At 43.3% G+C, this 22,737-nt stretch overlaps 1 long non-coding RNA gene across 3 annotated transcripts in view; it reads right to left on the bottom strand.

Annotated features, from left to right (window-relative positions):
- LOC147343566 (uncharacterized) overlaps positions 1–18,043 on the bottom strand; it is a 52,989-nt gene extending 34,946 nt beyond the window's left edge. For 2 of the 3 annotated variants that reach the window (XR_015156116.1, XR_015156117.1), the window contains exons 1-2: positions 17,688–18,043; positions 6,934–7,150 (exon numbers count right to left, since the gene is read on the bottom strand). This is a non-coding gene — a long non-coding RNA (uncharacterized LOC147343566). Of the gene's footprint in view, positions 1–6,933; positions 7,151–8,717; positions 10,077–11,137; positions 11,236–17,687 lie in introns of those variants that run through there. The other variant, XR_015156118.1, reaches the window with a different exon arrangement.
- Between the last annotated feature and the right edge of the window lie 4,694 nt (positions 18,044–22,737).

The raw sequence follows: 22,737 nt of genomic DNA, 5'->3' as shown, positions 1-22,737 counted from the left end.
TGCAGGCTTTTGAATGGCAGAAATCAGTCATCTAGCCATTATGCTATATTGCTGCCACTCAGCTTCAGATTTCTCATCTGTTAAGATAGAGAATAATTCCTAACCCATAAAATCATTCTGAGGGTTAAATGAGATCACTGTAAGCTCCCTGCACAGTTTATTCATGTTCTTTGATTCCAATTTCCATTACTGTGCCTTGCACAGAGAAGAGACTTCAATAACAGCGCTACTGTTTCATGACTAAGCATATTCCATGCCCACTCTAGGTTTTACGCAAGACATTTGTGAGTTAATAATCATTGTGTTACCACTGGGGATACGAAGATAAATAAGACAGTCCTCGCCCTGAGAGCTCAAAGTCCTGTGGGTTAAAAACACACAGAGAGCGTTCCCAGATACTGTAGATAAGTGCAGTGAGTGGAAGTCAAGATGCATGGTCTGCCTGAGAGCTGCCTTAAAGGATAATCTGGAGTTCAGAGAGTAGGTGAGTAGGGAAAGGTGGGCTTAGGAAGGCAAGACACCTTTTGGAGAGTGGAAAACCAGTGATATTTGGTGTTTGTGGCTGAGGCATAAGATGCAGGGCAAAAAGTGGCAAGAAATGAGGTTGGGGAGGAAAGTACCCTGGGTGCCCTGCGGAACACTTGAACTCCATCTTGTCAGTCACTGTTGCCAAACATCTTTGCCCTACTCTTTTTTTTTTTTTTTTTTTAACATTTTGCCATATCCATGCCCTCTGTCTTATTATTTGCTTAATATTAAAATCAGGTCTTTTTTACTTAATCTTGCCCTAAGCAATAATATCCCCCAAACCAGTTTTGTTATACTAGTTTTACATTTCTAATAATACACTTTACAACAAATGGGTTACAATTAAAATTTTAGAAAATATCTATCTATGGATCACTTAAAAATCATCTCAAAAAAAAAAAAAAAGAAGAAAAAGAAAAAAATCGTCTCAGATAGCACTGAGAGAATGAATGTGTATTGTGCTTGTTTGGGTAAGCAGTAGGGTCCTTGGAGGGTTTTTAGCAGAGGAATGATTTATTAGATTTACTTTCTTTCTGAAAAATAGAAATTAAAAAATTTTTATATAGGATAAGAATGAGCAAATAGGCATTTCTCATTATAAAAATGTCCTTTTTAAGATTTAGGGTTTATGTTTGCATCTTTTTTCTTTGGCTCCCAGAGAAAAACTAGTTTGCCAACTTTAGCCACAATACTTCTTTTAAGAAGGTCCACATGAAACATTTGTTTATTTTTCTAAGCAAATACAAAGCACTGTATTTGCTTAGAAATTTTGCCCATCTGTACAGTTTTGGGAGCCTTTTGTTTCTGATTTTAAGAGTTTTTGTCTTTTTCTCTTACTTTCATTCAATTTTGCTTTTCCTTCCATTTGAAAACATATGTGAGATATATCTCCACCTTGCTTTATTCACACTGTATTCTGGAGACCACTCCATAGCAATACATAGAGATGTTTTTCATTTAGAGTGTGGCTTTGAGGAGAAAAGTAGTTCATACAAAGTAAGTTTTCTGATCACATGAAATTAAACTATAAGTCATAACAGAAATATTTCTAGGAAAAAACCTTCAAATATTGCATATTAATCATTACCCTTCTAAATAACCCATGGTTAAAGAAGAAATTACAAAGAAAATTTTAAAATATCATTTGAGTAAAATTTATGACACACATATTAAATTTCTAGCTTACAGCTAAAGCAGGGCTTATACAGAAATTTATAGCATTAAATGCTTATATTAGGAAGGAAGAAAGGTTTCAAACTGTTAACCTAGACTTTCACCTTAAAAAAGTTAAAAAACAAGAACAAATTAAGCCCAAAGCAAGCAGAAGGAAAGAAATAACAAAAATAAAAACAGAAATTACTATACTAGAAAACAGGTGAAAATAAAGTACAAACCAGAAGCTGTTTCTTGAAAAGATCAATAAAATTGATAAATCTCTAGCCAGATTGACAAAAAAAGAACAACAAAGTCACAAATGAGCAATTTTTCAAAAGAAAGTGGGCCACCACTACAAATACTAAAATGATACTGAGGATATATGATGGTCGACTTCATGCCAGTAAGTTTGATAGTTCACATATAGACAGCTCTTGAAAAACGCAAACCACTAAAGCCCACTCAAGAAGAAACAGATAACCTGAACAGCCTTCTACTAAAGAAACTGAATGAAAGAAATTGGATTTGTAGTTAAAAACCTCTCCACAAAGAAATTCCAGACCAGATGACTTGAATTTTACCAACCATTTAAGAAATGAATAGTATCAATTTTACACACAGTTTTTATGACCTTAGCTTAGGCAAAGATATCTTAGATAATTTAAAAGACTGGCAACACTAAGTCCTGATAAAGATACAGAGCAATTGGAACTCTTATCCACTGCGGGTTGGTATATAAAATTATACAGCCACTTTGAAAAACAGTTTGAGAGACTTTTATAAAGCCAAACATCCACATACATTTTGTATATGGTCCATAACTTCATTCCTATGTATTTACTTAACATAAGAGAAAGGAAGTATTCCCACAGAGACCCACCTGTGAATGTTTCTAGAGGTTTATTCATAGCATCATCAAAATGGAAACTAAAAATGTCCTTCAACTGATGAATGGATAAACCAATAGGGACTGAGCTATTGATAACCACAACATGGATGAAATCAAAAGGTTTATGTTAAGTCAAAGTGGCCAGATACAAAGGTTATATATTATCTTATTTTCATAGAATTCTTTAAAAGGCAACATTTTAGAGAGAAAAATTGTTAGTGATTGCCAAACCTGGAAAGGAGATTGGCTATAAAAGGTTGAGAACTTTTTGGGGTGATGGAAATCTATTGTATTTTGATTATGGTGGTGGTTACACAACCATATACATTTGGCAAATCTCATCAAACTGTACTTAAGGGAGTGAGTTTTATTTTTATATACTTTGCCTTTATAAACTTGACTTTAAAAATATAATAAAGGTAAAAAAAGAAATGAGGGGAAAAAAGATTAAAAGGACTTCCCTGGTGGTGCATTGGCTAAGATTCCATGCTCCCAATGCAGGCAGTACAGAATGGATCGTTGGTCAGGGAACTAAGAGCTTGAATGCCACATGGTATGGCTAAAAACAAGACACTGAAGGTGGAGAAACCAATAAGGAGACAGAAGGGATGAAGTTTAAACTAGGGCATGTGTGCATGCTCAGTTGTGTCCAACTCTTTGCTGCCGGGCTCCTCTGTCCATGGGGTTCTCCAGGCAAGAATACTGGAGTGGGTTGCCATTTCCTCCTCCAGGGGATCTTCCCCAACCAGGGATCGAACCCATGTCTTTTGTGTCTCTTGCATTGGCAGGAAGGTTCTTTACCACTGAGCTGCCTGGACAGACACCTTGATGAGCCTTCCACTGAGTGCTGTGTACAGATTGTCAGAGTTCCAAGTAAAAGGTTACAGCCCACATTAATCTAACTTCTAAAGCAAAGAAATACGGAAAAAATATTACAATGTAGAAAATCACTTATATTTTTAATACATTGAATATATTTGAATACATCGAATACATTTCTCTGGGGTCCCCACTGATAGTCCAGTGGTTAATGTTATTGGGCTGATATCCAAGCCAATTATTGTTATGGTAATTCTCTATGTCTCAGTGCTGAAACATGGTAAACACACAACAAATATTTGCTAAGTGAATCTGTTGAATATTTCCTCTTTGCCAACTTTCAGAGGCTTCTGGATTCCATGGACTGTGAACACAGGTGAGCTTAGGAGGCAAACTCAGAAATGGCTGCACAACTGAAGGCTCTTAAATTCATAATGCCTGATGGAAGGATGGGAGGGGTTGGTGCTACTTGCTACCTGGTTTCAGTGGCTTTCCACCAAACTGATGTTTTTTTGTTTTTGTTTTACCCTTTCTTCAAAGTTTCTCTTAAATCCAGCTGCAGTTCTCTCATGCATTCATTGCTTTTTTTTTTTTTTTTGCATTGCCAGTTGGAGCCACAGAAGAAAGACCTGAACCTTCTCTGAAAATGGTTTTTTCTGTTTTAAAAATGTTCCTTTTGTGACTTTGGCAACAGAGCCTGAAAGTAGCAGAGGGAGAATAACTTTGAGCATCACTGCTTTACGGTAGGAAACCATTTAGCTCTACTGTCACCAGTTCAGTCCGGTTTGGGCACCAAAGTATCATGTTCCTAATCACACAGGAACTTGTTAATTCAATTCAGCATCTGGTGTGACTTCCCGAAATCACCAGTTGGGACGACTACATTCCTTTAACTCGACTGGGCAGGATGGCACATGTCCTAAAATGTGCTGGAGGCTCCTCTTAGCACCTCCTTCTCAACACCCAGAATTGAACAGTCCTGCCTTTCTGGTCACTGTATTTTTCTGTAGACTCTCAACTCCCTGTGCGTGTTTTCTTAGCACCCTGTGCATGGAGCAGGTTGGGTTTGAATGTCACGGTTATTGAGCAAATTTGAAAATAAGTAGGAGTCAGAGTGAGAAGGGTAGCTGGTCTCCTAAGAGGAGAGAGAAGTTAACGGACTGTGGGAGGGGTGAGTCATAGCTGCTCTGAGTTTCAGAAACAGCTCAGCCCCGCCAGCTGCGGGCACTCAGCCTTTTAGCAAGTGACTCTCTCTGTACTCCTCCCGTGGGCCGGAGCACGAATGAGCCTGAGGTCCTGAACAGGAAACTCCACATTTGAAAACTGTACTTTAGCATCTTGGTTCTGCTCAGGGACAGTCTTTGAAAACTGGCCATCAATCCAAGCTCCCAGCAGTGACGTAAGCGAGGCACTGCCAGGGTGACAGAGGCTGGAATACACAGAATTTCACTCTGTTTTTGTTTTTGGCATAATTAAGTAGAAGGATCTGCTGACACTGTAGATTGAAAACGAGGACATCCGTAATGCTTTATCACATTTCTCGGTCCTGACAACTTCGCATGTACATTCAATACCGGCACTCTTCAATGTGTTAGAAGGGGAAAGTCTGTAATAAAAAGAAGCTGAAAAAAAGGCACAGCAGTGTGGTTTGGTTTCCTGGGCACGTTCCTCAAACTAGTGATCTCATTGGAAAGGAGCTCAGGGACGTCAGAGGTGTGGGGAGTAGGAAAGGCAAGTTCCAGGTTGGGTCAACCATTCAGCATAACCATTAATCAAGAGCAGTCCCGGAGGACTCCTGGGTGTCACGGCTTTGATTCAGGAGGCCATGGCCCATGACTGGTGAGGCTGTGAGACTGGGTTCAATGCAAGGGAGTAAATGAGGGGATGTTCCTTTCGCCTCTCCATCGCCCTCTTCCATTCCTGTATACTCTTAGTGTATCTCACAAGGATCCCAAATTGTCATTCCCTTCATAGTTGCCCAATGGCTCAGGGGCTTCCCCGATGGCTCAGTGGGTAAACAACCCACCTGCAATGCAGGAAACACAGGAGAGTCAGGTTCTATCCCTGGGTTGGGAAGATCCCCTGAAGAAGGAAATGGCAATCCACTCCAGTATTCTTGCCTGGGAAGTCCCATGGACAGAGGAGCCTGGCAGGCTACAGTCATGGGGTTGCAAAGAGTCTGACACGACTAACTGACTGAGCACACACATATTGTGAAAGGCCCTTCAGCTCTTGGGAAAACGCAGAAGATAAAGACATTCTACCAGCGCCTCTGAGCCACAGCTCTGACATAAGACATTTGCTCTTGGAATCCTGGTGTTTAACTCTGCAGACTCCAATTCCACTATGTCCCTAAGCTGCTCAGCACAAAGAGAACACAGATAAATACTACCGAGCTCTCACATGAGAAGCCTCAGCAAGGTTGGTTTTATCAGGCCCACAACTCATTTCCTGTGGACATTACAACACGACCAATCTCAGAGTGTCTTCAGAGTAAGGTCCTCAGGTTTGGAACGAGGAGAGAGAAGCGGTCAGCTGCAGCAACTCTGTGCAAACCCTCTTGTGTAACCTTGTATCCAAGGCCCCAAAGTTCCCCTCAGTCAAGGACATCTTGGTTCTGGGGAGGAAAAAATTTAGATGGATACACATGACAATTCAGTGGCAAAAACAAGACCTTGACATTTTGCTTCTATTCTACTTTTATGACAGAAAGAAAAGCAAGGCAGAGGGGTTGAATGGATAACAGAAAACAATGAAAATCATACCCATTATTTCTTTTCCTAATTCTAGAGTCTATAATCATCACCCACATAGCCTTCTGGACAACTAAATACCATTTAGTCTTGCACTTGGTGTTATACACATACTTCGCACAAGTATTTGGAATATGACCAAGTCTAGTATGGTCAATCCTGAACAATCTAAAAAGGAAAAAAAAAAAAGAAAACAGAAAGAAAAAAAGTAATAGTTAAGCAGTAAGTGGTAAAGAACCTGCCTCCTGATGCAGAAGATCTAAGAGACACGGGTTTGATCCCTGGGTGGGGAAGATCCCCTGGAAGAGGGCATGGCAACCCAACTCCAGGTTCTTGCCTGGAGTATCCCATGGACAGAGGCTATGGTCCACACGGTCACAAAGAGTCAGACATGACCGAAGCGACTCAGTTCACACCCACACGCACGCAAACCGGGGCCCACTGTCTGCTCCTAAAACGTACAGATAGAAAAGGACATGCGAATGCTGCCGGAACCTCTCTGATTTCATTAAGCGCCAAGCCAGGTTTGGGTCGGCTGACCCGGCCTGTCACAGATATGCCCCATCTCCCCTTCACCCGTCTCTGGGTGCCCGTCCTAGTGGGGTGTGACAACCTTCCAAGTGTGTATTTTTAGAATTTTAAGGGGGGAAAAAAAACAACTTGAACTCAGAGTAATGGAGTTTTGCAAAGCTATAATGTTTTTAAAAGTATGCTGTTCACTAATTCATTCATTCATTCAACAAACATGGCTTATCTACCGACTATCTCCACTGCTTATTAGACACTCACTTTTTGACCGTTGGATAACAGCGCTGAAAAATCCACAGTGTTTTCTTTCTCATTGTCCCTCGAGGCTTAACACAGGTGTTTCCTTATTCAGAAAGAGGGCAGAGGGCTGCTCCAAACATCAAACTCCGTCATCTCAAGAAACAGCGTTTTTAGAGCAACTCCGTTCACTTGCTGTCCCTTTCTTCTCACATTCAAAACTGACTCGGTAGGTCTGGAACTTAATTGGAAAAAATATTTTAAATTCCACTAATCGGTGGCCCTTCACTGATTCTTGGAAGCGGAAAATATTGTGCTTTGGTCTGAGGCAGCTCCAGGGCAATGTACAACATCCAGCCTCTTGCAGCCGAGTGGTCAAACAGCTGCGGGTTATTACGGAGCTGGAGAAGATTTGGTATTTGAAATGAAATCTCTACACCTGACAGCAGCTTGCAAGAGCATCTAGGCAGAAAGGAGACATGGTTCCCACGAACCAGGGCCTTTGAAATGTTACCCAGCAGGACAAAACCCTCCTGCTGGAAGGCAGGGTAAATCTGCCTGCATGGCTCAATTGTGTCCTGTGCAATCCCTAATTAAATTTACTTATTTGTGTCTCCAATTTTTTTTTTCTCCAAGCAAGCACAAGGCTTGGCTTGCCATCTGCCTACTCTTGCTTTTGAAAAGCCCAGTCATGTGATGAACCCTAAGTATTAATGAAGATACTCATTAAATAAAGTAATAAATATTTAGAATATTCATCTCTGTTTAACTTTCCTACATTAGCATCAAAATGCGTAGAAGGATAAAAAGGCATGAGAATTCCAGATAGGGTTTTAATCCTAAAGCATAGAAAAACCAAATTAAGTGTATCCCCAAGGCACATTTCTCTGCCTGGGCAAAAACATAATCTTGGTCCTTAAGAATTAAATCTGACATTTCCTTTGATTTAATTAGATGCAACAAAGGAACAAAGCCACATTTAAATGAATGCCCCCCCCTTTTTTTTTTTGCAAATTATCTGCACTGTTTTCCCTAACTTTGGGTGGCTTGCCAAGCCCTTTACAGAGTGTTCTGACCTGTATCATCTTCTCTGAATTTCTCAGCAATCTTGAGAAGGAAGCAGGAGACAACAGTGACCATCATTTTGCAGGTGAGGGAACTGAGGCTCCAAGAGGTCTCAGGGCTGAGAAGTGGCAGTGGCACTCTGCACCAGAAATAAGGATTTAATCTCTACTGCTTTCCAGAAGGCACTGAGGGTGTTTGTTAGCACAGTACAGCCAATACTTGTGTGTGAGTGCCTGGGTGTAAGTATGGAGATGAAAGGTGGCTGGAAGGTTAGAAACGAAAGGGAATATAGACAAAAGAGAGCTAAGAATTACTAGAGAAGTTATGCCAAACTGTGGCTCAGGGCAACAAAATCAGCCCCATGTGCCGAAGGGTGAAAATAGGAAACGAGAGGCTGTAATATGTGCTACAGGCCTCCCTGGTGGCTCAGCAATAAAGAAGCTGCCTGCCAATGCTGGAAGCTCGTCCTGGGTCGGGAAGACCTCCTGGAAAAGGAAATGGGGACCCACTCCAGTATTCTTGCCTGGGGAATCCCATGGACAGAGGAGCCCTCGGCTACAGTTTATGGGGTTGCAAAAGAGTTGGATATGACTGAGCAGCTAAACAATAACAACAGAATGTGCTACGCTTCATGATTTCTCCAAAGAGGGTCCGTGAGAATTCTTTGGTTGGCACCCTAGCTGGTCAGTTATGTTGTAGCCACGCGTTCTGGGAAACAAACTCACTCAGAAGGACAATGCAGATAGTGGAGTGCAGTTTATTACACCAGCGGGCCCAAGGCAGAGAATCCTCTTAGCCAAGGACCCCGACCAGTTTTTGTGAAAACCTTATATACCCTAAGTGTACGTGCTCAAACCCACCTCCCCAAATTCTCTGAAACTAGTCTGAACAAAGGAAAAGAAAGATACAATCAAAGTTAACCCATGATTCATATGCCTTAAGCCTAGGTAGTTAACAGTGGACAATTAACAATAGGCCTGTGGTCATACCCCAATAAGCATAATAGAAATTATGATTCTACTTGGTTACACAGATAATTAGGGTATTCTTTTAGGCGACAAAGAGCCTAGGTACGAGCCCTGGGGCTCTTCCATGGGGAGGGGGGGGTCTGGTTTTCCAGTTGGTATGTCGTTTCCATAGATACTGGGCATAGAGCTCAAAGTCCACAATCCAGCCCAAGATGGAGTCCTGCTTTCAAGATGGAGCCTGTTCTGTCTGTTTCCTCCTTCACGTAGGCTTTGCTTTTAGCAGATATTGTAGTCAGTACACGGAGTAACAATAAGACACTCAACTTCAGGACCAAATGAGGAAGTACCAAAAGATAATGAGTGAAATCAGTAAATTATTGACTAAGGAGATAGAGATGCCCTAGGCTAATCAATGCCGTTATATCAGGACATCTATACCAACTTATCTGAGGCTGGGACATAATAGGTGTTATTAACCAAGAGGAATAGGAATCAATTGTGCTTGCTTTATCTAGGGAAGGATGACTGCTAACAGGAGGGGCAAGGCTGAACACCACCCTCTCAAGGAAGGAGCTGGATGGCAGGAATTCAGCAGTGGGGGCGGGGGGTGGGGGTATGTAGAGGGAAGAAGTAACTGGCAGGCACTGAAACCCTCTATGTATTAAGCAACAGGCTGCTTCATCAGGTGTTCTGGGGCCTGGGAATCCCCGCGCTCTGATTTCATGATCATCACACAGCCTCTAAGGGACCTGGAAAATTAGAAGGAGCTGCTGAGATTGGGGTAAGTAGACGGAAAGATCTATCCTTCCTTATAATGTAATAAACTAGCATTCTGCTTTAGATCTCAGGTCTTCGGGAATAGTTGATGTGAGTCTGTCCTGGATACGACCAATTCTGGGGCTTCTGCATCAGCAAACCAGAACCCTGATCCTTGAACGCGATGAGCATGCCAAGGCTCTTTGTCCATTTTGACCATCCCGTCTGGAGGAAGCCAGTCTTGTTGGATCACAGCTCGGCTGATCTGCCGTGATGACAGCGCACATGGTGATTTTTTCGTTTTGTATCAGTAAATAATTTCCTTGCAGCATGATGACAGTTTTCTGGTTCAAGGGCAACTGCAGCCAAATACCTGAACTAGAGAGAATAAGGATGCTTGCCTTGGTGTTACCGCTAACTACTTCTTTGATATTTCAAACTATGTAGTCAATTCCTCATCTATACATTCAAGGGAGTTCAGTATATGATCTTTGTAATTTGCCCAAGGTCACTACACTGATCAGTGACGATTGAACATTTACCCAGTTACACTTCTACTTGACTTCTCTTCTGTGTAAATTTGAGAGGAGAGCACGAGTTGGTGAGGGCAGAGAGTGTCCCAGGGGAATAGTGAGATCACTCAAAGTGGATTTCCCTTCTCCATAACTAGCTGGAATCAGGTAAGATTACGTACAGACTTTTGTTATCTACATGAAGGCCTCATAGATCAAGAACCATTTCAGCTACAACCCAACCTCCCAACCTTCTTCATCTCACTGGAAACATATAGAGAATGATAATGATGGAAACTCACGTTTGTCTATTGCATGCTGGGGAAAATACTGCACTTGGTCACCCCAAGGATGAGGGATTCATCCATTCCGGCCCCTCCTGTCACCCATTTGGCCAAATACACTGGCTGGAATGCTGTGTTACAAGCCCTCTCTAACCAGGGTGCTACAAGGAATAAAACTAAATAAAACAATGAATGAAATAGACTAAGTTATCTTCTCTTCTTGGAATCTATCTCACCCCAAACTGGAAATACAGGTCACAGCCTCCTTCTGTCTCTCTTCATATAATGATGGTTTATTGTACAAGGGCTGCAGGTAGGAGAGAATGTGCTTCTTTGGTTTGGCGTCCTTCTTTAATGGACGGCCACATTCTATTCTTTTGGCTTCTACAGTATTGCTTAATCTGTCGTTGCTTACTTCTAATTTATCATGACTATTTTCTGAGGCTGGAAGTCTGAGATCAACCTTTTGCATGGATGGTTTCTTCTGAGGCTTCTCTGGCTTGCAGGCAGCTGCCTTCTTGCTATGTGTTCAGATGATCATTTCTTAGTGGGTGCACCTGTTGGTGTCTTGGGTCCTAATCTCCTCTTATAAAGACACCGGTCATTAGATTAGGGCCCACTCTGATTATTGTAAATTAGTTACCTCTTTAAAAGTCCTATCTCCAAATTCAGTCACATTCCGAGGTTCAGGACTCCAACCTGTGAATTCGGAGTGGCACTCAACCCAGCCTGTAGCGTTTTCTGCAGTACAAGAGAAATGCTACATGCTCTGTTTTCTTCTTGGAAATCCACAAAGCCCATTTGTATATAAAATATTATACAAAGTCTTGAAAAATATTCAGTATTCATCTTTCACCCACCCCACTGTTTCATACATTTTAAAATCAAGGATCCTAAACTGTCTTTTGTCTCATATAGATTGGCTGGTAATATTGAACAATTGGACAGTGATCCTATCTGCCAACTGGTGCCAACAGCCAGGCCAGGAAGATGCATGAGAGATGGAGGAGAGCAGTACAGACTAGAACTCGGGGCTATTTCTCATCAGCACTGTCCTGCTCTCTCCCACCTCTAAGTCTTAAACTTTGAAGGTGCTTGCTGTAAATGGATGGTGAGAGATGGTTTTGTAAGTGTACAAGAGGGTTGGCCTTTGCTACATGGAATTGCCTCTTCCACCTGTACCCAAGGAATCTTCCAGATGCTAGGGGCCTGGAGCCTCCTGGTTCACCTCTAACTGCAAGCCAGGGCAAGTGGCCTTTCACTCTGCCCTGCCTCTGCTCTCTTCTTTGTCTTCTTGTTTGTTGCAGGTGAGGAAAGGAGCAGAGCTCTGGATGCCACTGGGGCATGACAGGCAGCTGGGCAAGCATCCATACAAGGAAGCTGACAGCTGGTCTGAGTGGGTTGGGGATGGGTGAGAAAGGTCACCCCTGTGCAAGATCAGTGTGTTCTGCGAGATAGCGGAGGAAAGTGCCCCTGCCACGCCCCAGTGCCAGCGTGTCAGCCAGCTAACTGTGTGTACCACCTGCTCAGACCTTCCTGGCCCATACCCACTTTCTGCTTCCCACTCTTGTCTTTCCAGCCTAATCTCTCCGTTCAGCCAGAGTGCTTTCTCTGGGCCCCACGTCCCTTTCTGAACAATTCCTGTGGCTCTGGCCTTGCATGAATTATCTGAGTCAGACCCCAGACTCACTCAGCCAAGCAAGGACCCTCACTGTTCCCTTGGCATCTGTGGCAGCAGATGGTTCTTTCTGTTCTTGTGGTTCTCTCATGGTGAAGCGTCTCCAGGTACCCCAGGTAGAATCTGTCAGCTTTTCATATCAGAGTGGACCAGAAAGAAGGCTGAGCACTGAAGAACTGATGCTTTTGAACTGTGGTGCTGGAGAAGGCTCTTGAAAGTCCCTTGGACAGTAAGATTAAACCAGTCAATCCTAAAGGAAATCAACTCTGAATATTCATTGGAAGGACTGATGCTGAAGCTGAAGCTCCAATACTTTGGCCACCTGATGTGAAGAGCCGACTCATTGGAAAAGACCCTGATGCTGGGAAAGATCAAGGGCAGGAGGAGAAGGGGGCGACAGAGGATGAGATGGTTGGATAGCATCACCAATTCAATGGACATGAGTTTGAGCAAACTCCAGGAGATAGTGAAGGACAGGGAAGCCTGGCGTGCTGCAGTCCATGGGGTCACAGAGAGTTGGACAGGACTGAGCGACTGAACAATATATCAGCTAAGCTTTCACACTGGTAGCTTCGCAGCCTAGTGAAGATGGTGAGGTGATTTTAGAAGTGTGCGTCTACACAGCGACTGACTTGGCAGGTTAACACAGCATTGACAGCTTCCCTCTGAACAGGGCACCATGGAAGTCACTTTACATGCAGGGTTTTTGCTCCTCACAATAGCCCTGAATGGTAGAATCCCAATTTTACAGTGAAAACGGGCCCCCCTTCCCTGCCCGAGAGTAGCTTCTCATAGCTAGAAAGTGTCAGAATATCCTCTTGGGCCCCCATCTCCCAAATCCAGGGCCAAGGCTCTCAAAACCAGCCTTAACAGACATCAGTTCAGTTCAGTCACTCAGTCATGTCCGACTCTTTGAAACCCCATGGACTGCAGCACACCAGACCTCGCTGTCCATCACCAACTCCTGGAGCTTACTCAAACTCATGTCCGTTAAGTTGGTGATGCCGTCCAACCATCTCATCCTGTCGTCCCCTTCTCCTCCCACCTTCAATCTTTCTCAGCATCAGAGTCTTAGAGACATAGGTTTATGTTAAAACAGCTCTGAGCCCAGCATTGTCCTCACTCTCGGTGGACTCACTGCATTTCCCTCTAAATTTCGGTTCAAGATCCCCCCACAGCCTCTATCAGAATGCTCGCCTTGGAGTTCAGTGCTCTCAGTTCCACGAAAACCATTCCTAACCAAGCCCCACTCACTGAATTGCTTTGGGAAATATTTTGTTTCCAAATGAAAATTGCCACTAAACGTGAGCGGAAGTATCAAGGCATTTCTCTCCCCGGCCAGCCGTGATCTGTTTCTTCTTTTTCAGAATCTCCCTTTCTCATCGCTGCCTCCGACAGACTTCCCCCTGCATCTCACACGATGTATTTGCATTTTAAGCTGGCATCCCTTAAAGACTCACACACATCTTCTCTTTTCATATTTTTAAGAACAAAAATACTACACCTAGGGATGATCCAATTAAAAAAAAAAAAAGGATGTATCAATTTAACTAAGTAGGCCTCATTGTGGGGCTGTCACAGGGCTGTGTATTAGGTAGACTTTGGCGTTCTCAGCTTCATGGCCTTAAAGAGACAATGAATGAAGACTTTATAGTCCTGTAAGTCAGAGTTTACCAGGTAGATAAGGTAGACAAGTTGATAATAGCAGTTCGAGGATCCTGGCTCTGAGTGGGCGAGTGACTGTCCGTGGTCCTGCAGCTGTTGTGGAGAGAACAAGCCTTCTGGTTGAAGAGTTGTGCGCTTTGACTCCTCCTCACACTAAGTTCCCGTCCCTTTCATCCAGAGTGGCAGACTGCTCCCGTAGACCAGAGCGATGCGATGAAGGAACGCCTCACCCCCTTCCCCGTGTTCACAAGTTACACCAGAAATTCTGGGCGGTGCTTGCTGCTTTGCCGGCTGTGATCTGACGGAGCCATGGCAGGAATGACCCCAGGGAAGGGCTCTGAAGCTCCTCTGTTGCCTGGAGTCTGGGAGATGGAGCTCATAGTCCCTTCCTCCTGCTCCCTAGGCTCTTGGTGCTTAGGTGGGGAGCATCCTTCACACTGACTGCAGGAGGAATGGCCAGGTCCTTGAGCACGAAGCCTGGTCTCCAGAAAACTTCTCATTTCATTGCTGCCGCAGGATGGGAAAGAAGGAATCTTCAACCCAGTCTCCAGGGATGCTCGTATAGGTTAGAGATGTCTGCCAGGCTCCTCTGTCCATGGGATTTCTCAGGCAAGAATACTGGAGTAGGTAGCCATTTCCTCCTCCAGGGGACCTTCCTGACTCAGGGATGCAACCCAGGTCTCCCATATTGTGGGCAGATTCTTTACCATCTGAGCCACCAGGGAAGCCCACATGGATGAGGGTGGCTGTGTTCCAATAAAGCCTCATTTAAAGACACAGAGAACTGAATTGCCTATCATTTTCACATGTTGCAATACAGTATTCTTCTTTTGACTTTTTTGCAACCATTTTAAAAAGCTGGCTTAAAATTCAACTTTCAGAAAACTAAGATCATGGCATCGGTCCCATCACTTCATGGCAAATATATGGGGAAACAATGGAAACAGTGACAGACTTTGTTTTCTTGGCCTCCAAAATCACCTCAGATGGCGACTGCAGCCACGAAATTAAAAGATGCTTGGCCCATGGAAGAAAAGCTATGAAAACCTAGACAGCATATTAAAAAGCTGAGATATTACTTTGCCAGCAAAGGTCCATCTAGTCAAAGCTATGGTTTTTTCAGTAGTCCTGTATGGATGTGAGACTTGGACCATCAAGAAGTTTGAGTGCTAAAAAATGGATGCTTTTGAACTGTGGTTTTGGAGACTCTTGAGAGTCCCTTGGACTGCAAGGAGATCAAACCAGTCCTAAAGGAAATCAATTCTAAAGATTCATTGGAAGGATTGATGCTGAAACTGAAGCTCCAATACTTTGGCCATCTGATGAGAAGAGCTGACTCACTGGAAAAGACCCTGATGCTGGGAAAGATTGAAGGAGGGGACTACAGAGAACGAGACAGTTAGATGGCATCACTGATCCAAAGGACGTGAGTTTGAGCAGCTCTGGGAGATGGTGAAGGACAGGGAAGCCTGACGCGCTGCAGACCATGGGGTTGCAAAGAGTCGGACACAACTGAACGACTGAACAACAAAAAACGTGTTAATAAAAGCCATTCTCAGCTCAGGGGCTGTACAAAAATAGGTTCCCTGGCTTTTGCCTGTGGGCTGTCGTTTGCTCAGTTGTGTGTGACTCTTTGTGACCCCGTGGACTGTAGCCCACCGTGCTCCTCTGTCCATGGGATTACCCAGGCAAGAATACTGGAGTGGATTGCCATTTCCTTCTCCAGGGGATCTTCCCAATCCAGGAACCGAACCTGTGTCTCCTTCATTGGCAGGTGAGTTCTTTACCTGCTGAACCATCGGAGGAACCCGTCGTTTGCTGACCCCTGAGCTAAAGCATGGTGAGCAAATGGGGGAGAGAGTGATCCCAGATGGGGTGAGAGAGACAGAGAGAGGTGTGTGTGGACCAGACCCCAAGCAGGCATTTTGTAGGCCATGGAAGTGAGTGGATTTTATTCTAATTGTTCTGGGGAATGCCTGAGGCACGTTAGGCAGGAGTGTGACGTGATATATTTTAGTAACACTTCAGTGCCTCTGAGTCCAGAGCGAACGTTCAGGAAACAAAGAAGACTGAAAAGAGATGATAAAATATTGGAATGGGAATGAGAACCCCAACCTCAGAGGTAGTGATGTATTAGGGAGGTAGGGTGTTTAAGCAGAGCACCTAGTCCATACTGTGTACCCAGTAAATGCTCCTTCCCTACACTTTCCTTCCTTCTTTGGTGATAAAAAGCCTGGGAGTATTGGTTTGGTCCAAATCTCTCATCACTCTCAGAAAAATGATTCATTCTACTAAAAACAGGTCAGATATCATCATTAAAAGCGGATGAATGGACTTCCCTGGCAGTCCAGCAGGTAGGATTTCACCTTCCAATGCAGGGGGTGTGAGCTCAATCCTTGGTTGGAGAGCTAATAACCCAGATACCTCATAACCAACAAACCAAAACATAAAACAGAAGCAATATTGCAACAAACCTTCAATAAAGACTTGAAAAATGGTCCACATCCAAAAAAAAAAAAAAAACAACACCCTAAAAAAAGTGAGTGGACTCACGCTCAAATTTTGTTTATGACTCTCTGATATATGTGTAGGTGTGTCCATATTTTTGTTGAGCCACATGAAACAGCTAAAATTTTTCTACCGATTAAGGTTTATCAAGATCACTGGCCTTACTGATGCTCTGAAAACACATTTAGTTTCAATCTATTTAATTGTCCTCATTAAAAGTATTAACGTGTAAATCACACCATTATCCTGGTGGCCTTAAAGTTACACAGTGATGTATGTCAACTGTTTTTCAATAAAACTGGGGAAAATGTATCCAAAAGGTTTTAAAAAATTATCCTTAGGTACAGAGGGAAAAAAAAAAAAAGTACTTGATCATTTTGCTAGAATTAACAACTAGCCTTTATGTGCCATTCTGTTCTCCCAATCTCTGGATCTCACATGGCATTGTATTGGCATAAAAAGGTACAGAACACTAAAGTCAGGAATTTGCCTGATATTGGAAAATTATCAACTTGGAAAAGGAGATGAATCACCCTGAACTCCATATGGGACAACATAAGACCATGAGGTTAAGATGAAGGATGATAAAACTCTAACCAATCCAGAGTCTGTCTGTGAAGCAGATAGTTGTAGAGTTAGTGGTGTTATACCGATTTGACTTTATGTACTTAGAAAGGTAGGGGTGGTTGGTTGATCATAGTTATTATACATGCAACAAAGTGTACATGTGACCATAGCTTCTGGCCTGGAAAAGTGCTGGGGAGAATCCTTCCTTGTCTCTTCCAGTTTCTGGTGGCTTTAAGTCAGTTTTCAAGACTTTTGTTTGTCTTTGTTTATATTTTCTGTCAATCTTTTTTTTTCTTAATCTTTGTGCTTTACTATGGATAGATTGTATTGGTATCACTTCATATTCCCTGGCCTTTTGTGCCTAATCTACTGCTATTCCTATCCAGTGAATTTATTTAAATAAACTTTTGTTTGAGAAAACTCTTGATTTACAGAAAAATTACAAAGATGGTACAGAGTTTCTATATACTCTTACCCAATTTCCTGTATTGCTAACATGTTATCGTGATACATTTATTAGAGCTGGTGAACCACCATAATAGCATTATGATACTATTAACTAAAGTCTATACTTTATTCAGATTTTCTTAGTTTTTATCAATGTCCTTTTTCTCATCTAGCACGCCACCTTATATGTAGTTATCCTGCCTCCTTAGGCATCTCGGTGACGTTTTCATCATGGTTAGATGGAGCGTATTACTTTTTTTTATTGTTGCTGTAACAAATTATTACAAACTTAGTGGCTTAAACCACATAACACAAATTTATTACTTACAGTTCTGTAGGTCAGAAGTCTGACATGAGTCTCACTGGGACAAAATCAGTCACCTGGGCTGTATTCCTTTCCGGAAATTCTGGGGGATACTGAGTCCTCGCCTTTTCCAGTCTCTAGAAGCCGTCTATCAATACAGTCCTTGGCCAGTGGTCCATTCCTGGAGCAACAAACTGAGCGACTCTCTCCGACACTTTCACCTCTGACCCTACTACCATCGTCACTTCTCATCTCTGGCGACAGAGCAGTAAAAGGTCTCCACTTTTAAGAACTCTAGTGATTAGATTGCAGAAGGCAATGGCACCCCACTCCAGTACTCTTGCCTGGAAAATCCCATGGATGGAGGAGCCTGGTGGGCTGCAGTCCATGGGGTCGCTAAGAGTCAGATACGACTGAGCGACTTCACTTTCACTTTTCACTTTCATGCATTGGAGGAGGAAATGGCAACCCACTCCAGTGTTCTTGCCTGGAGAATCCCATGGACAGAGGAGCCTGGTGGGCTGCTGTCTATGGGGTCGCACAGAGTCGGACACGACTGAAGCAACTTAGCAGCAGTAGCAGCAGTGATTAGATTGGGTTCACCCAGATAATCCAGGATAATCTCTGCATCTCAAGGTCCCTATCCTTAATCTCATCTGCAAAGTCTCTTTTCCCATAAGGGTTCTTGCCTAGAGAATCCCATGAACAGAGGAGCCTGGCAGGCTACAGTCGATGGGGTTGCAAGAGTCAGACACAACTTAGCAACTAAACCACCACAATGCATTCTGGGGTTTACAATGTGGACATTTGCGGGGGAGGGGGGCCATTATTCTGCCTACCTCATTGGAGTTATGGGTTTTTGAGACAAAGGCCGCTGAGTCATTGTCATTATATCATATCAAAGGTTCGTGCCATCAACACAATTTATCACTGATGATGTTAAATTTGATCACTTGGGTGAGGTAGTTGGTCAGGTTTCTCCACTATAAAGTTACCTTTGCCTCTATTTCCATACTGTTCTCTTTGGAAAGAATTCATTACATGTGTCCTGCACTTAAGGGACGAGAGTTATGTTACTCAGCTGGTAAAGAATCCACCTGCAATGCGGGAGACCTGGGTTTGATCCCTGGGTTGGGAAGATTCCCTGGAGAAGGAAAAGGCTACCCACTCCAGTGTTCTGCCCTGGAGAATTCCATGGATTGTATAGTCCATGGGGTTGCAGTCAGATATGACTGAGCAACTTTCACTTTCTTTCACTTTTTATGCTCACCTTACTGTCTGGAAGGAGAAGAGAGGTCAATAAACTGCTTGGGAACTGGATGAGGGTGGAGAACCGGGGTGGGGGATGGGGCGGGTTCAATTTAATCCTGCTGGCCCCTGCCCAGATTTTCCCATTCCTGTGCTTTTCTGGGTTCTGCATGGAAAATTAGCTCACTTCTCATAGACATTCCTCCCACACCCTTTGCAGACACTGAGGTTTGACCTTCCTTCTCTCTGACTCTTTGATATTCCTCTTTCGAAATCCTGTCTCCATATACCAAGAGCACAGACATCTTCAGTTTCTGAATGATGGGTGTGAATTTCTGTTACCTGTTCTCCTTGATGTTTTTTGGTCAAATCTGAGAGAAAGGGGTTGGGTGGGTATGTCTTTACTCTGTCCTTCTGAAACCAGAGTCTCCCATATTTTTGTAGCAGAAAACAGGACTTACCACATGGGGTGGATTCTTATAATTCCTTTATTTTTGTTTCATTAAAGCCTAAACTTGGAGATAAATTAAATTTTAATCTAGTGGCTAATAGGAAGAAATAAACTATACAGAAAAGGGTTAAAGGTCATCAAATATCTGGATAAATTACTAGTTTGGTGCACAGGTGTTTTGCCTACATGACCACAAACATCTGGACGTTAGATTTTTTTCCTTCTGTAGTTTTCACCAGCTGTCTGGTATCATGGAATGGTCAAGGCCATGTAATTAAAATAACTTGTGAGTAGAATGCTGCGTTAATAACTTGAGGCTACTCCTCTATATGGGGCTTCCCAGATGACACTAGTCGTAAAGAACTCACCTGCCAATGTAGGAGACATAAGAGATGCGGGTTCAATTCCTGGGTCAGGAAGATCCCCTGAAGGAGGGCAAGGCAACCCACTCTGCTATACTTGCCTGGACAATCACAGGGATGGAGGAGCCTGGTGGGCTACAGTCCTTGGGGTCACAAAGAGTTGGATACAACGAAAGCGACTGAGCACAGACTTTTCTATACATCCTGAATGTGGCTAAGGGCAGGTCCACAGTATTCCATCTGCCCATCCAGTGACACACACCGGAACCTCAGAGCGTTCAAGGAATTCATGTCTGCAGGCACTGATCTGGTGTCTGTCTTCCCTTTCATTCCCATGGAATCAAAGTATCGCAAGGAAATAGTTCTCAACCTATAGTTTGAGAGGCTGAAGAGCTGCCTCAGAGATCTTATTAAATGCACATATTTCTTCCACATGTTGGATGTAGGAGTGTTTCTATCCCCCCTACTCCCATATCTAATTTTTAATTGAAAACAAACTAGTTTCTTAACTCTAGAAATACATTTGATGTATAATTCAACAAAACCCCTCTGGCTTAAACACCGAATTGGTTGGGACTGTAGGACCAGATGAGTTTGTTAGGTGTTCCGTGTGGGATCCGAGGACATTTTAAACTCTGAAAGCTCCTGGCAAGAAATTTTAAGGCTAACGACTCAGTATGACACACTCACAGATGAATTTATTTTTAATTACTCATTGTGAACCTGTTAAGGAACAGCTCAAATTCCACCATCAGTGGAAGCCCCATCCCTTCCTTTGGTATCCTTGCTTCCTTGTTTACCACGTGGAACCGTTTCCTTTTGTGCTTGACTGATGACGTGCCATACTGACGCAATGGACGCCTATCACTCGGTGAATTATCCTTCAGAAGAGGTACACAGAAAACTGGACTAAGGTCCCTGCTTTTCCTGAGGCCACTGAACTGATGTCATGGAGGCACAAGCACTGTTTTGAGCAGGAACACACACTTTGTCAAAAGGTATTCAGTGGACCAGACTCCACCAGCTGCTGGCGTCCCTCTGGTGGGCGCATCCGGCCTGCCCAGGGGGACGCCATCTTGGTTCTGTACGGTGACGTAGGAGAATTCCTCAGGGTGACCAGAGAAGAGCCTTAACAAGAGCAGGGTCAAGCTGGCATGAAGCCACGGCCTTTAGTCCCATAGTTTTACACTTTAGGAAACTCCTGCTCTCCTTTTAGGCTGTGGAGATACACAGAAGGGATCTGAGGCCTTTCCCACAGGGAGGGCAGCGCCTTCGGGAAGGGAAATGTCAGCCTGCTTAGGTCTCTCCGTTGTGGTTCTGTGGGGTGGCTCTGGGTTAGAGCGATCTTGCCAGAAGGGCCCTGAAGTGACGTAGACTAGTGGACCCTCAAGAAGGCTATTTATAATTAATTATTAAGGGCAGTTTCTCTCTCTTTCTCTCTCTCACACACACATAATACCAAACAAAACAGAAATCAGAAGTCAATATAATTTTTTAAACACATTTTTAAATTTTATTTTACCTTATAGTAATAATTTAAAGAATTTTGGCTGCACCCTGAAGCATGTGGGATTGTAGTTCTCTGATCAGGGATCAAACCCACACCGGCTGGATTAGAAGGTGTAATCTTAACCACTGGACCACCAGGGAAGCCCCTCAAAGGGATTTTCATCTTTCTCTTTAATCTGCTCTGTATTTCCAAATTTTCATTTTGTTTTAAGATTATCTTCTTTTTCCTCAATACAAAAAGAAAAAAAACGAGTAGCCCACTTGTCCTTAAGGTGACCAACATTAGCAGCTTTGTATCTGCATCATTATCCTTTTAAATTCAAACGTTTTGTGGAGGGGTCCACTGATTTGTCTTTTGAGCTTCCCTGGTGACTCAGACAGTAAAGAATCCTCCTACAATGCAGGAGACACGGGTTCGATCTCTGGGTTGGGAAGATCTCCTGGAGAAGGGAAAGGTAACCCATTCCAATATTCTTGCCTGGAAAATCGCATGGACAGAGGAGCCTGGTGGGCTACAGTTCGTGGGGTGGCAGAGTCAGACACAACTGAGCAATTAATACTACTAGCACTGTCGTCTTTGCACAAAAGGATATCAAACTATGAACATTTCATTGCATCATGATCATCATTCTTTACATCTTGGCCCCTATCCATAAAAACAGATATTCTTAATTTTTTCTTTTTTATTGGTGCCTAATATCCCACTGAATAGATCAACCTTAGTTTATTCAATCATTCAGTTACCAACAGACATTCAAGTTCTTCCTGATTTTGTCATGACAAATAAGTCTGCATTGCTCTATTTTCTACTGTCATCATTCAGTTTAGTTCAGTCCCTCAGTCGTGTCCGACTCTTTGTGACCCCATGGACTGCACTATGCCAGGCTTCCCTGTCCATCACCAACTGCCGGAGTGTACTCAAACTCATGTCCATCAAGTCAGTGATGCCATCCAATCATCTCATCATCTGTTGTCCCCTTCTCCTTCCGCCTTCAATCTTTCCCAGCATCAGGGTCTTTTCAAATGAGTCAGCTCTTCCCATTAAGTGGCCAAAGTACTGGAGTTTCAGCTTCAGCATCAGTCCTTCCAATGAACATTCAGGGCTGATTTCCTTTATGGTTGGATCTCCTTGCAGTCCAAGGGACTCTCAAGAGTCTTCTCCAACACCACAGTTCAAAAGCATCAATTCTTTGGCCCTCAGCTTTCTTTATAGTCCAATTCTCACATCCATGCATGACTACTGGAAAAACCATAGCTTTGACTAGACAGACCTTTGTTGGCAAAGTAATGTCTCTGCTTTTTAATATGCTGTCTAGATTGGTCATAACTTTCCTGCCAAGGATCAAGCGTCTTTTAATTTCATGGCTGCGGTCACCATCTGCAGAGATTTTGGAGCCCAAGAAAATAAAGACTATCACTGTTTCCATTGTTTCTCCACCTGTTTGCCACGAAGTGATGGGACCAGATGCCATGGTCTTAGTTTTCTGAATGCTGAGCTTTAAGC

Source organism: Bos grunniens, chromosome 27, assembly GCF_055505025.1.
Source record: "Bos grunniens cultivar Pamir isolate PY7600 chromosome 27, Bosgru_T2T1.0, whole genome shotgun sequence".
Classification (NCBI taxonomy): domain Eukaryota; kingdom Metazoa; phylum Chordata; class Mammalia; order Artiodactyla; family Bovidae; genus Bos; species Bos grunniens.
This window is presented reverse-complemented; position numbering and strand designations above follow the sequence as displayed.